Raw genomic sequence first — 13,016 nt, 5'->3', positions numbered from 1 at the left:
GCATCTCTGGTTATGGGTGGACCAACATTTCAGATCAAGACTATCAAGGGTAAACACACTTGTGCTAGAAGTATTGAGAACAAGTTAGCCAACTCTAGGTACTTAGCTAAGAGGATTCATAAGATTGTTAGAGATAATCCTGATATAAAGATCGATCAGCTTAGAAATTTGATAAAGACAAAATGTGAAGTTGATGTAAGTAAATGGAAGGTGATAAGGGCTAAAAAGACTGCTCTTCAGAAGATCAGAGGTGTTGACAGTGTACAATACCATCATCTATGGGATTATTGCGAGACATTGAGAAATTTTAATCCAGGAAGTACATTTATTCTCAGAAGAAAAGATGATTTTGAGCCCCCAACATTTGATAAGCTTTATTTTAGCTTGCATGCCATGAAGGCTTCTTTCTTAGCAGGTTGTAGGTCAATTATTGGGTTATATGGTTGTTTTCTGAAAACAATACATGGTGGTCAACTGTTGGCAGCTGTTGGTAGGGATGGAAATGACAATATGGTGCCTATAGCCTTTGCAGTGGTACAAGTTGAGAACAGAGAGAATTGGACATGGTTTCTCACAATTCTGTTGAAAGATGTAGGAGGAATGAGAGAAAATAAATGGACTTTTATATCAGATAGACAGAAAGGACTGGTGGAAGCATTAAAAGAACTTGTTCCTGAATCTGAGCATAGATTTGCTTGAGGCATATGTATCAGAACTTCAAGAAAAAATTCAAAAGTTTGGATTTGAAAGAGTTGTTCTGGAAGGCTGCTACAACAGGAAACAAGAATGAGTTTGAGGAGCATATGAAAAAAATGGCACTGGTGGATCCTAAAGTGAACGTGAGCCAAGAGACTGCATGTGAATGGCTCAAAAAAATTCCAGCAGTACACTGGGCTAGAAGCCATTTCTCTAGTGGATGTTTGTGTGATGTTGTGGTGAACAACTTGTCTGAATCCTTCAACAGCTACATTATGGAAGCAAGAGACAAATCGATCATAACAATGCTAGAGTGCATAAGAAACAAGTTGATGAAGAGAATTCAAATGAGAAAGGTTGGCATGGAGAGATACACTGGCCAGATCTGTCCAAACATACTGAAGAAGATCAACAAAAATCAAAAATTTTCTAGAAACTTTTATGCACTCTATTCAGGTGAAAATGAGTATCAAGTCCAGTGCTTGTCAGTCCATGGTGTATTAACTCAGCATGTGGTTGATTTGATGAAGATGACTTGCACGTGTGGGATGTTCCAATTATGTGGTTTTCCATGCTCTCATGCTTGCATTGCTATTGGTCACAGTAGACGGAATTTGGAGGATTTTGTTCACAAATTCTATACCAAAGATGAATATTTAAAGGTATACTCGTACATGATACATGCTATTCCTGGGGAAATTGATTTTTGCAAAGCACCTTGGCAACAATTGAATGCACCAATTTATAAGAGCAAGAAGGAAAGACCACAAAAGATGAGAAAGAAACAAGCTGATGAGGGGAGTAGTGTTTCAACAAGGAAGGGTCTTACGCATACGTGCTCAAGATGCTTGGGAAAATCACACAATAAGGCAACTTGTAAAAATCCAATTCATCCCAGTTCAAAATATTTTAATGTACCTACACATATTTCAGTTTAAAAAAATCATAGTTGACTGTTTTTGACATTAATTTTAATGTAGAGGACTGGTCAAGGACCTTCTGGAAATCAAGATGCAGCTGAGGCAGCTACAATTGGATCTATGCCCTCCAACAACACACCTGCTAATACTGATCACGAATCATTGAGTAGCACACCACAAGCAATGCCAAAGGTGAGACTAAATGCACTTTTGTATAACATTTTTAGTGAATGATAATTTTGGTTGGTTGTCAGGAAACAAATACTCAAAATTCTGGAAATCAAAATGATATTGGAGCTACGCATTTGCACCAAATTTATATTCAAGTGTAAGTAATAGATTTTTCGCCTATTGTATACTGCACGTGTTTTGTGTGTTCTATTGTATAATTTAGTGTCATTTTATGAATTTAACATGTATGAATGATTATAGAATATTGATAGTGCTGCAAGAAGGGTGCAAATGAGCCATTTGAATAGGGCAAGACTAGATGCAAGTGCAAGTGCAAGTGCAAGTGCAAGTACGGATTCTAGTTCTATTGCAAGACCAACTGGAGGTGCAAGTGCCAAAGCAAGAGCCACTGCAACTGGAAATGCAACTACAAGAGCTAGAGCTACTGCCACTGGTGATTCAAATTTCAGATCTATATCCATGGCCACTGCAACTGGAAATGCAAACTCGAGAGCTAGAGCTACAGTCAATACAACTAGAAATGAAAATGTTGCTGCTTTGAGTCAAGGAAAAAACACTAGTTCAAGTGTGTTTGATGCAAACACCAATCCTTCTAGGTTGGCAAGAAGGTTGCCAAGATGGGGGTTGTAGTTCAATTATTTTTGTTGTTGCTTTGTCACATTTTGTATTGTTTTTGGTAATTGAAAAAATGGGGGTTGTAGGCTACTAATGTCTTTTGGGTTGTATGAAACACAATGTCTACAATGAATGTTCTAATTTTCAACTAGTCTAATTTGAGTGTTACATGTTATTCGAAATAAATTTCTTCTTTGATGGTTTGAAAAAACGCAGAAATTGAATGTCATTTTTCATTTCATCATCGGGCAACAGTACATACTCAAAAGAAACACAAACAGATTTAAACTAATCACACATAGACTCAATTGAAATACACAGACTCAATACTAAACACAGACTCAATTGAAATACACAAAGACTCAATTGAAACAGAAACTCAAACTTCTTCAACAATGGGCTACGATATATTGTTTTCCCATTACTTGAACACAAGAACAGTAAGCACTAGTAGAAGCAACACACAAGCAACCCATGAAACATGTACATAACCAGCTTCAATTGCACCGATATCTCTTCCTCGCACAGTAGAAGTAACCTCTTCTTTGAAAGCTTTATCTTTGTTCTTCACACCACCATAGCTATTGCAACTATGACCTCCAAATTCACCATCAGAATCATCTCCGTCTTCATTTGGAAACAGAGTATAATCATCGGGGTGACACCAACGAAAGAAACCACACTGGTTCTTCGAGCAGTTGTAGTATAACAAACCCTTTGTTTTCTTTTTTTCAGACATCACCACCTTGATATCAGCTCTAACATTGCAGGAACATGTGGAGGAGTTGGGTACCTTAAATCCAAGGGCTTCAAAATAGTTGGATTTTTGGGTTTGTAAGAAGACTCCATTATCAGCCTTCAAGAATCGTGTGTTCCAATTATTGTAGAAGATGAGATAAATAGCCAAGATTTAATATAGGGTAAAAGGGCATTTACGGTACTTTGTGCTTAAAACTCTTCAAAAATTCAAGAATACTCACGTATACAGCGCGTGAATATCATTTCCCAAATTTACGGGCACATGAGCTTCATTCTGAATAACAGAGGGCGATTTTTGCCTATTTAATTTACACGGGGTGTTTTTTTATTTTTATGTGTTTCATAGGGGGTCTAAATGCAATTATCCCTAAAAAAAATGATTTAAAGTTTCATTTCCTAGGATGTCGTCGTCAAGATATATTTCACGAGTCAGGACTCAGGAACCCACATGAATCATCATTACGAATCTTAAAATTTCAAAATTCATCTCCACAATAACACCAGTTGAATCTCGGGACCAAATTATTTGAAAGAGGAGAGATTGTAGCACCTTAAATATTTGAGTTTTCTGGTTTTTTTAATAAAAAATTAGAATCATTATTTTTGTCCATGTTTGGCTGCTAACTAAAATCATGAGAAAATAATAAATTTATTTGTGTAAATCATAATTATCCAATAATCTTCATGTTTATCCACAAGTTATTGATAGAAAAATGTAAATTGAGAGAATAAAATATGAAACAAGCAAAAAAAACTTTTGAAAAGTTCTGTTTACTGCTATATACTCTTTATTGATCAACCAACCCTTTATAGGAAATTAGATCAACGAATATAACCAAAAAAATAGCAACTAAATTTTACCATTTTGCTACATATAACCATTACTAACTGAATTTATTTGACTATGAAATAGATAACAACTTTGACTATTTCAACAATCCCTCCATTGAATTGATAAGCAGATCATCAGTTTAACTTGTTCTCCTGTTTGCAAATACCAAACAGCTCCCTTAATTTTTGAAATGCGGGCTACTTGATCTTCACTTCTGCAGTGAATGAGATCAAGTGTTCCATTTCTTGTGAGATCTCTTAGGAAATGATATTTTACATCAATGTGATTGATTCTTCCATGTAAAACATGATTTTTTTATAGTTTGATGGCTAAAGCATTGTCACAATAAACTGTAGTAGGCCCATGAATCTCGAACGTAAGTTCTTTAAGAATTTTCCTCAACCAAATAGCTTGACATGCACATGAACTTGCTACAACAAATTCAGCTTCGGTGGTTGATAAAGTAACAATGGAATTCTTATTTGAAGACCATGAAACAGCCGCTTAATCTGAGAAAAAAAACATATCTAGAAGTGCATTTCTATAGTCTTGATCTCCTGTATAATCACTATCACAAAAAAACATCAAATCTGATTTTTTCCTCTTTCTTATAGTAGAGACCAAGTTTTGGTGTTCCCTACAAGTATTGTAAAATCCTCTTGGCAGCTAAAAGATGTATTTCTATAGGATTCTCCATGTATCTGCTTATGAGACTAACAAAATACATAATATCTAGCCTTGTTATTGTCAAATACATTAAGCTTCCAACAATTTGCTTGTAAAGCCTGCTGTCAATCTTCTTTCCTTCAAAATATCTGGTTAGCTTCAAACCAAACTCTACAGGAGTACTTGCAAAATTGCATTTCTCCATCTTAAATCTGCACAAAACTTCTTGGACATATTTTTTTTGGGAAATAAAAATCCCATCACTAGATTGGACTACTTCAATACCAAGAAAATAATGCATCTTGCCAAGATCCGACATATCAAACTCAACCATCATGGACTCCTTAAAATTTTCAATCATGGCACTATCATTACCCGTGAATATAAGATCATCAACATAAAAGCAAACAATGAGCATTTTTCCTTCATCTTCAAAATTTGTAAAAAGTATATATTCATATGGACATTTTTGAAAACACACCTTCAAAAAGTATGCCTCAATTCGACTATACCATGCTCGTGGGGATTGCTTAAGCCCATATAAAGTCTTCTTCAATTTATACACTTTATGCTCATTTCCAAGCTTAATATAACAAGGAGGTTGATCGATATATACCTGTTCTTCTAAGTATCCATGTAATGCCGATTTCACATCCAGTTGGAATATAGACCATGAATATTGCGCTGCTAAGGAAATTACCAATCTGATCGTATCATGCCTTGCAACCGTAGCAAATACTTCTTTATAGTCGATTCCAAACTCTTGTTTATAACATTTTGCTACTAGGCGTGCCTTAAGTTTGTCGAATTCTCTAATTTCTTTCAGCTTAGTCTTGTATTGTTTTTTGACCTTTTGGAAGTTCGGTTAATTCCCACGTGTTGTTTTTTTCAATAGCCATAATTTTAGCGTCCATTGCTTTCTGCCATTTAGGCTCTTTGACTGCTTCTTCAAAAACCATAGGATCACAATCTGACTGGTCGCCTTCAGAGGCGATGAGAATGTGAAGCATTTACTGATGATCTTGTAGAAGATGAAGGAAACAAATTTGTCGATTATTGCTCCTCATCAACAAATTGATCCCCTTTTTATTCTCCATCATCGTCAAAATTTGTTGGAACTTGATTTCCAATTCCAGCATCTTTCCATTCCTAGAATCTGTCTTCTTCAAATACAACATCACGACTGATAATGATTTTCTTAGTGATGGGATTATACAATTTATAAGCCTTTGATTGATCACTAACACAAAAAAAAAATGCATTTTTCTCCTTTGTCATCTAGCTTTGTTCTTATTTGATCTGGAATATGATAAAATGCAATACAACCAAATATTCTGAAATAATCAACTCTTGGTTTCTGTCCATTCCATGCTTCCTCCGACGTCATGTTTTTAACAGCAAACGTGGGACATATATTCAAGATATGTAAGCTCCAATTTACAGCTTCAGGCCAGAAACTTTTTGGCATTCCGCTCTTCGTCAAAAGACTTCAAACTATATTCATTATAGTCCGATTTTCCCTCTCACAAACTCCATTTTGTTGAGGGGAGTATGCTGCTGTAAGCTGTATTTTTTTCATGTGTTTCACAAAAATTTAGTTGTGAATTGTATTATCCACCACGGTCGGTGCACAAAACTTTAATTGGATTACCATTTTCTCTCTCAATAAGCGCTTTATAGTTTTTAAAAACCACCAAGGCTTCAGATTTTTCCTGCAAAAAGTATACCCAAGTTTTCCGACAATAATCATCAATGAACTTCACAAAATAACGTTTACCGCCATTTGATATCGGATTGATGGGCCCACATATATCGGAGTGAACCAACTCTACCACTTTCTTTGCTCTCCATGATTTTCTTTTTGGAAAATGATCCCGATGTTGTTTCCCAACAAAACATTCTTCGCATATTTGAGAGAGAGGTTCAAACACTGGAATTCCAAATAGCACGTTCCTTTGTTGAAGAGTTTTTAGACCGGTGAAGTTAAGATGACCATATGTAAATTGCCAAATCCAAGCCTCATCTTTCTTCAATCTCATCGAGAAGCATGAATTGGTTGTGCTATGAAGATATAGAGGAAACATTCTGTTGGTGGTCATTTGAACTTGAGAAATTAAACCCAACTTTTCATCTTCGATCCTACAAACTCCATCTTTAATAGATATTTCGAATCCTTTTTCTTGAAGTTGACTGACACTGAGCAAATTTGTTCTTAGATCTGGAACAAAGAGAACATTATAGATAATCTACATCGAATTATTCTTGGTTTGGATCGTTACCTTTCCTTTTCCCATAACAGAGACTTTGGAGTTGTCTCCAAATTTTACATCATCGCGAAAGGTTTCATCCAACTCAGAAAATACAGATTTGTCTCCACACGTATGGTTGTTGCAACCCGTATCTAGGTACCAAAGGTTCTTGTTAGTTTCCTCCTTAGCATAGCAAACCATTAACAAGGACACTTCTTCATCCTTTTCTGCAAAAAAAAAAAAAAGGAATTTTTTTATTCTTTAGATAAATTAGCTTTGCATTTTGATTTGTAGTGACCAAACTTATGACACCGAAAGCATTCCAGAGCTGACTTGTCACGACTTATTCCTTCCCACTTGGATACAACAGCGTGATCCTCGTCTGCCTTTTGGTATATATTTTTATTCTTCCAATTTGGTTTTCCATTTAAAGGACCTTTTGGATCGGTCTACCCTCGTCTACCCTCTCATGTGCAGAAAACATTGAATGAAAGAGATGATTGAAAAATATCAACAAAAATCGAGTAACAAACCAAAAACCATGAATAACAAGCTCAAGTTCACGTCCAGAAAAATAATTTCAAATAAGCAACTTCAAACCTCAATTTCATACATTTACACACTGATTTAAGTTTTATTCAAGCACAAAAGTTACTCCTGTTGTACCAGAGAGCAAGTAAACTCCGATAATAAGTCGAAAAAATTGCCAGAAGCACCTGTTTATGATCATTACCAAAATATATTTTTTCACCAAGTCAATAATTCAAATATGGTATTATCGATCGGGACTTCAGAAACTTGTCAACATTAAAGTTGTAGAGCTTACCAAAATACCAAGTATTGAAGCACTCGTTACCATGCCAATTGAGGTTCGATGTCGATGTGTGATACGATGATCGACTAACTACTTCTTATAATTAATGATTGAATAAAATACGGGTTTTCAAAACTTTTCGGCATGTCCTATCTATTTAAATAACAACCCACCTGACACAGACAACAAAATTACAAACCCAACCAACAACACTAAATAAACTAGACCGGGAAAAGAAAATAAACAAAAACCTGAGAAATAGATTAACACTACAAACATCCAAAAGTTAAACGATTTGATACATAAGTGCCCACAAACAATTCAAAAGAATATTATCTTTATATTTACATTTACTAAATTAACAAGGTAAAAGACTTTTAAAGTGCTAAAATAAACTTTTGCGGAAGACTGGCATGGTCAGAGGGATATGTCGTACCCGTATCACATTCCACTCGATAGTCCTGCCCCGCAATCTCAATGATAACCTAAACCTGCACCAATAAATGTAGTGAGCCTAGGGGCCCAACAAGAATATGGGGTAAATAATGAGTACTACATAAATACATGCACAAACAGATTAAAAATAGCTTGTACTAAAAATACTTTGTGCCCTTAACTTAAACAAAAGATTTCTAAAAAGGAAGTGAACATGAATGAAACATATGCATGGCTAAGTCGAATATAATCAATGTAACTGCATAAACTGTACTGAAATATGATCATAAATGTTTTGAACTGTAACTGTGAAATTAGATCCTTGAATTGTGACTCTGTGATTTCGATCTCGATCATGGTTGCAGTGCACTATGTCGCAAGGAAGTCAGGATATCACCCAACCCGTCTTGCCCTATGGGTGATATGGGAATCCAAGATTTCTCTAATCCCATATATACACATGAATATATTGGTAAGGGAAGCCAATACGTCTCCCAACCCGTCCAAACACATGCTTTACTGTAGTCACAATCATCTCACTTCGTTCATAAAAATGTTTTTCTTTCGTTCTTGACTCAGGGACTTAGCATGCATATGTAGATACAATGTACATGTAAATGTTAACTCGATGATCATGCAAGAGACTCAAATATGGATGACTGGGATGGTGATTTAGGAAACAAACCAAGGGTAGGAATCTAAACCATAAATTGTGCTTAAGTCAATTCGAGCGGTTCGCCCGTAAAACCTATAACTCACTCAATTATTATTCAAAAAAAATTCCGCTTGAAACCACGACTCCCTCACCCTTAGAACTAAGGTAGAAAGTCATCCTCGATGCACCCCTCTTTGCTTAACCAAACTATAAACTTAGACTTCCGGACAGCAAGCTTACAATACTAAAAATTCTGCACCTAACCATTTGCATGCCTAGAACTCGACCAAAACTTAACCGAATTAATTTCCGCTTTCACCGACATATTCCCAACATCCTAAACCAATTCCAGACCCGAGCCTATATCCAAATTCCATTTTTAACCCTTCCTTAATCATAAGTTTCCGAACAGCACCAACACTCCTAAAATTCTGCTCAAGTCTCATGTTCAAGCCCAACCAAAAACCTTAGCTATAATTCTCCCAAGTTCTAAGCCACTAACCTAGGACCAAGACCAACATTTAGCCTCATTTCCAACACCTAAGAACACACCCCAATCAGCTTGATCTTAGCTCAACAAGGGCATCCTCAAATCAATAAAACCGAGCCCCTACCCTCCGTAAATTCGAAGCGCACCTATAATCAAACTCAACCACCAACTTCAAGTCCTCCTAAACACTACCATGTGAACTACATCAAATATTCGAACGCATTCCATGTTGAAAAATCTGAAAAACATTCGGACACATGCCATGTAGAAAATCTGGAAAATATTCGAACCATATGCTATGAAAAATCTGGAAACTTTCGAACCATAAACACATGCTCATTTCAATCCTCAACAAACCAAGATCATAGCATCATAAATCCTCAAGCATGGAATGCGAAACTGCACATGTATTTTCAAAAATAAAAACAGGGCATAAACATAAGTTTTTGAAAATGTCATGAAATGCAACACACAAGATAAACTAATCTACAAGTTGGAGCAAGAAATCCATATCCTTGCCTAGTCAAGAAAACAAAAGAAACTATAGCTCGAAGAGCTATGGCCGAAAGGTTTGAGTGTAGTAACCCAGACTTCATTTTAAGATAATAATATGTTAAACATGATTAAGGGTTGGTAATTAATCAATTTCGGAGTATTATTGGACTTCTGAAGAGAATTTGGGCTTTTGACATTGGGCCGGATCGGAAGCTCCGAACTTAGATCGGAAGCTCCGATCCCAGCCACTTCGGAAGCTCAGCGGAAGCAACGAGATCGGAAGCTTCGATCCTGGAACGGACGTTCCGATCTCCGGTTGCCAGCTTTACCCGATGACTCAGCCACGAGTTTTGACAAGTGTTGATCGGAGGCGAGATCGGAAGCTCCGATCATTGGATCGGACGTTCCGATTCCGGTGTGTCATACATGCAAGGCGTGAGCTGGATCGGAAGCTCCGATCCCGAGATCGGTGGTTCCGATCCTGGCCAGGAATTTTGCCTATAAATAGGACTTCCCAGATTCATTTCTAAATACGAATTCCCGAGGTTCCTTTTTCAGTTATATAGTGTGAGTTATACATTTGAGGGTCCTATCGGTTATATTAGAGGTTCTGGAATAACCAAGGAGTGGTTATAGTCATCCGGGACTAGCGACTCCAAAGGGCTATCTACGGACGAAGGTATGGTTCTGGAATCTATTTAAGTTTTGGGAGTACTTATTAGCTTAGTTAAGGCTTATAGAATTTATGTAGTGATACGGTGAACTTTTGAATATAGGCTTGGAACCTAGGATCCTACTATACTTGAACTAGCCTAGAGGTACGTACACATTGACTGAGATTGCCAGCGAGTATACATGTTTATATGTTGCATTTATTTGGCATTATTATATGGCATGATATATGATTTACCGCTTTCTATATTCATATGTCATGTGCATATACACGTTGAGCCTATACCTTGTTATACATGACTATAGAGCCGCTCAGCTCTATACTCAATAGTCTATCACTGAGAGTACCGCGACGGCGGGGGCATTTATGTCTGTCTACTCTGGTGTACTAGACGAGTGTGGTTGCACCCAGAGGTTGATCTGTGCGGTGGCAGCACTCATGTGGCGCCGGTTCTGAGCATGACTTTTCAGATGACCCTTTACCAGTCATCATGTAGCATGCATTATATACATATGTTTACTCATGTCTATGTACTGGGCGTTAGCGCTCACGTCCTACTTGTTATCTTGGACACCCTATTCCATGGGGCAGGTCGCAAGATGGACGGAGCCGGTAGTTCGAGGCAGGACTAGGGAGCCGGAGCTTTTCAGGGGAATTTATACAGCAAAATTTGTTTTAGTTGTATAATGTTTACTTTTAAGTTCTTCGATTTGGTTGTATCACTACAGATTTAAGCCTGAATTATGTTACTAAGCTGATTTGTAAATTATGGTTAAATTTCCGCATGTTTTTACTCTTTTAAGTTATTTTGATGTATTAAGTTTTATGCATGCTATTAGTTGCCAGTTAGTAGATGATACCATGTAGGGTCACTACATTTTTGGTATCAAAGCATGCTTAGATTTTGGGATTAGTACTTGGGATTTAGAATTAGTTTTGAGTAATTCTTGCACATTTGGGATTTTAATGTGCAATTTTTTTCAGGATATGGCTAACGAGAGTCACGGTAGTGTTGGCCAGGGAGGTGGTCATCATCATCGTCATCACCGCCATCATGATGATCAACATCGTCATCATGAGGGTAGACGTCGCTACTCTATCAATAAATTTATGCAAGTAGGACTGAAACCTTTGGTGGGAGGCGAGAATTCTGAACAAGCAAGAAGTTGGATGTCTAAACTTGAGAGTAATTTTCGTGCTTTCGATTGTACTGAGGATCTGAAATTGGAAGTTCTAGAATTTGTTCTAGAGGATCGAGCACGTTTTTGGTGGGATGCCAAAGCTTCTCAGGCACGTACTGAGAGAGGACAAGTGACTTGGGGAGATTTCTGTCAACAGTTCCAGAAACTGTATTTTCCTCCAGCTGTTCGCCAAGCACGATCGATGGAGTTGCTTACTCTGAGGCAAGGATCAATGACTATTGATCAATATCAGCAACGATTTCTTGATCTGCTACCTTTCAGTTCTCATATTAATGAGAGTGATGCATCGAAGTATGATCTCTTTCTACAAGGTCTGAACCAAGATATCTACTCACAGGTTGTTGTCTGTGATGACCCAGTATCTTATGAGACTTTGGTGAACCGTTGCCGTCTTGTGGAGACCAGCAACAGGCGTGCACAGTTGTTGATGCCAGCACATCCTAGTGGATCTTTTGAGCCTCGAGCTCAATCTGTTGTGCAATCTGGACCTACGTCTTCTTCTACTCCTACTACTTCATCTGGATCTCATGGTTCACGAGATATGTTCCGTTTTGGGAAGAAGAAGAAGAAGAAGGAGGAGTTTTGTAGTCACTGTGGAGGGAAGCATCCTGCAGCTTCATGTCGGAGAGCTACTGGTGCTTGTTATATTTGCGGTCAGCAGGGACATCTGCAGAGAGATTGTCCTCAGTGCATGGGTTCTGCTAGTGGATCGGGATCACAGGTTGGATCTCAGGCTTCTACTTTTCCACGATAGCAAACAGCACCACAGAGTTCTTCTGGTTACCGTCCCCAGACTCAAGGGCAGGTATTTGCTCTGTCTCAAGAACAGACTACTGAGGGAAGCGATCGCATGTTGGCAGGTACCTTTTTGTTATGTGGTATTCCTGCACTTGTTTTAATTGATACTGGAGCATTGCATTCCTTTATTTCTAGTCGCTTTGTTAAGAGACATAGATTACCTTATGTATCATTAGATATGGATTTAGTTGTATCTACTCCGCTGGAGCAGGAGATAGTAATTAAGCGTCTAGTGATGGGTTGCCTTCTAGAGTTTGAGGGTAATACGTTATCGGCTAATTTGATGATATTAGCGATGGCAGATTTTGACTGTATTTTGGGGATAGATATACTGACTTTGTATCACACTACTGTGGATTGTTATCAGCGTCTGGTACAGTTTCATCCTGCCGAGGATGATAGCTGGTATTTTTATGGTGAGGGTGCACGACCTCCGATGCCACTTGTTTCGGCTCTGAAGGCATGTCATGTCTTGGAGTCAGGTGGGGAGGGCTACCTTATCTATGCAGTTGATATGTCCATGAG

Source organism: Henckelia pumila, chromosome 4 (assembly GCF_033568475.1).
Source record: "Henckelia pumila isolate YLH828 chromosome 4, ASM3356847v2, whole genome shotgun sequence".
Taxonomy (NCBI): Eukaryota; Viridiplantae; Streptophyta; class Magnoliopsida; order Lamiales; family Gesneriaceae; genus Henckelia; species Henckelia pumila.
This window is presented reverse-complemented; position numbering follows the sequence as displayed.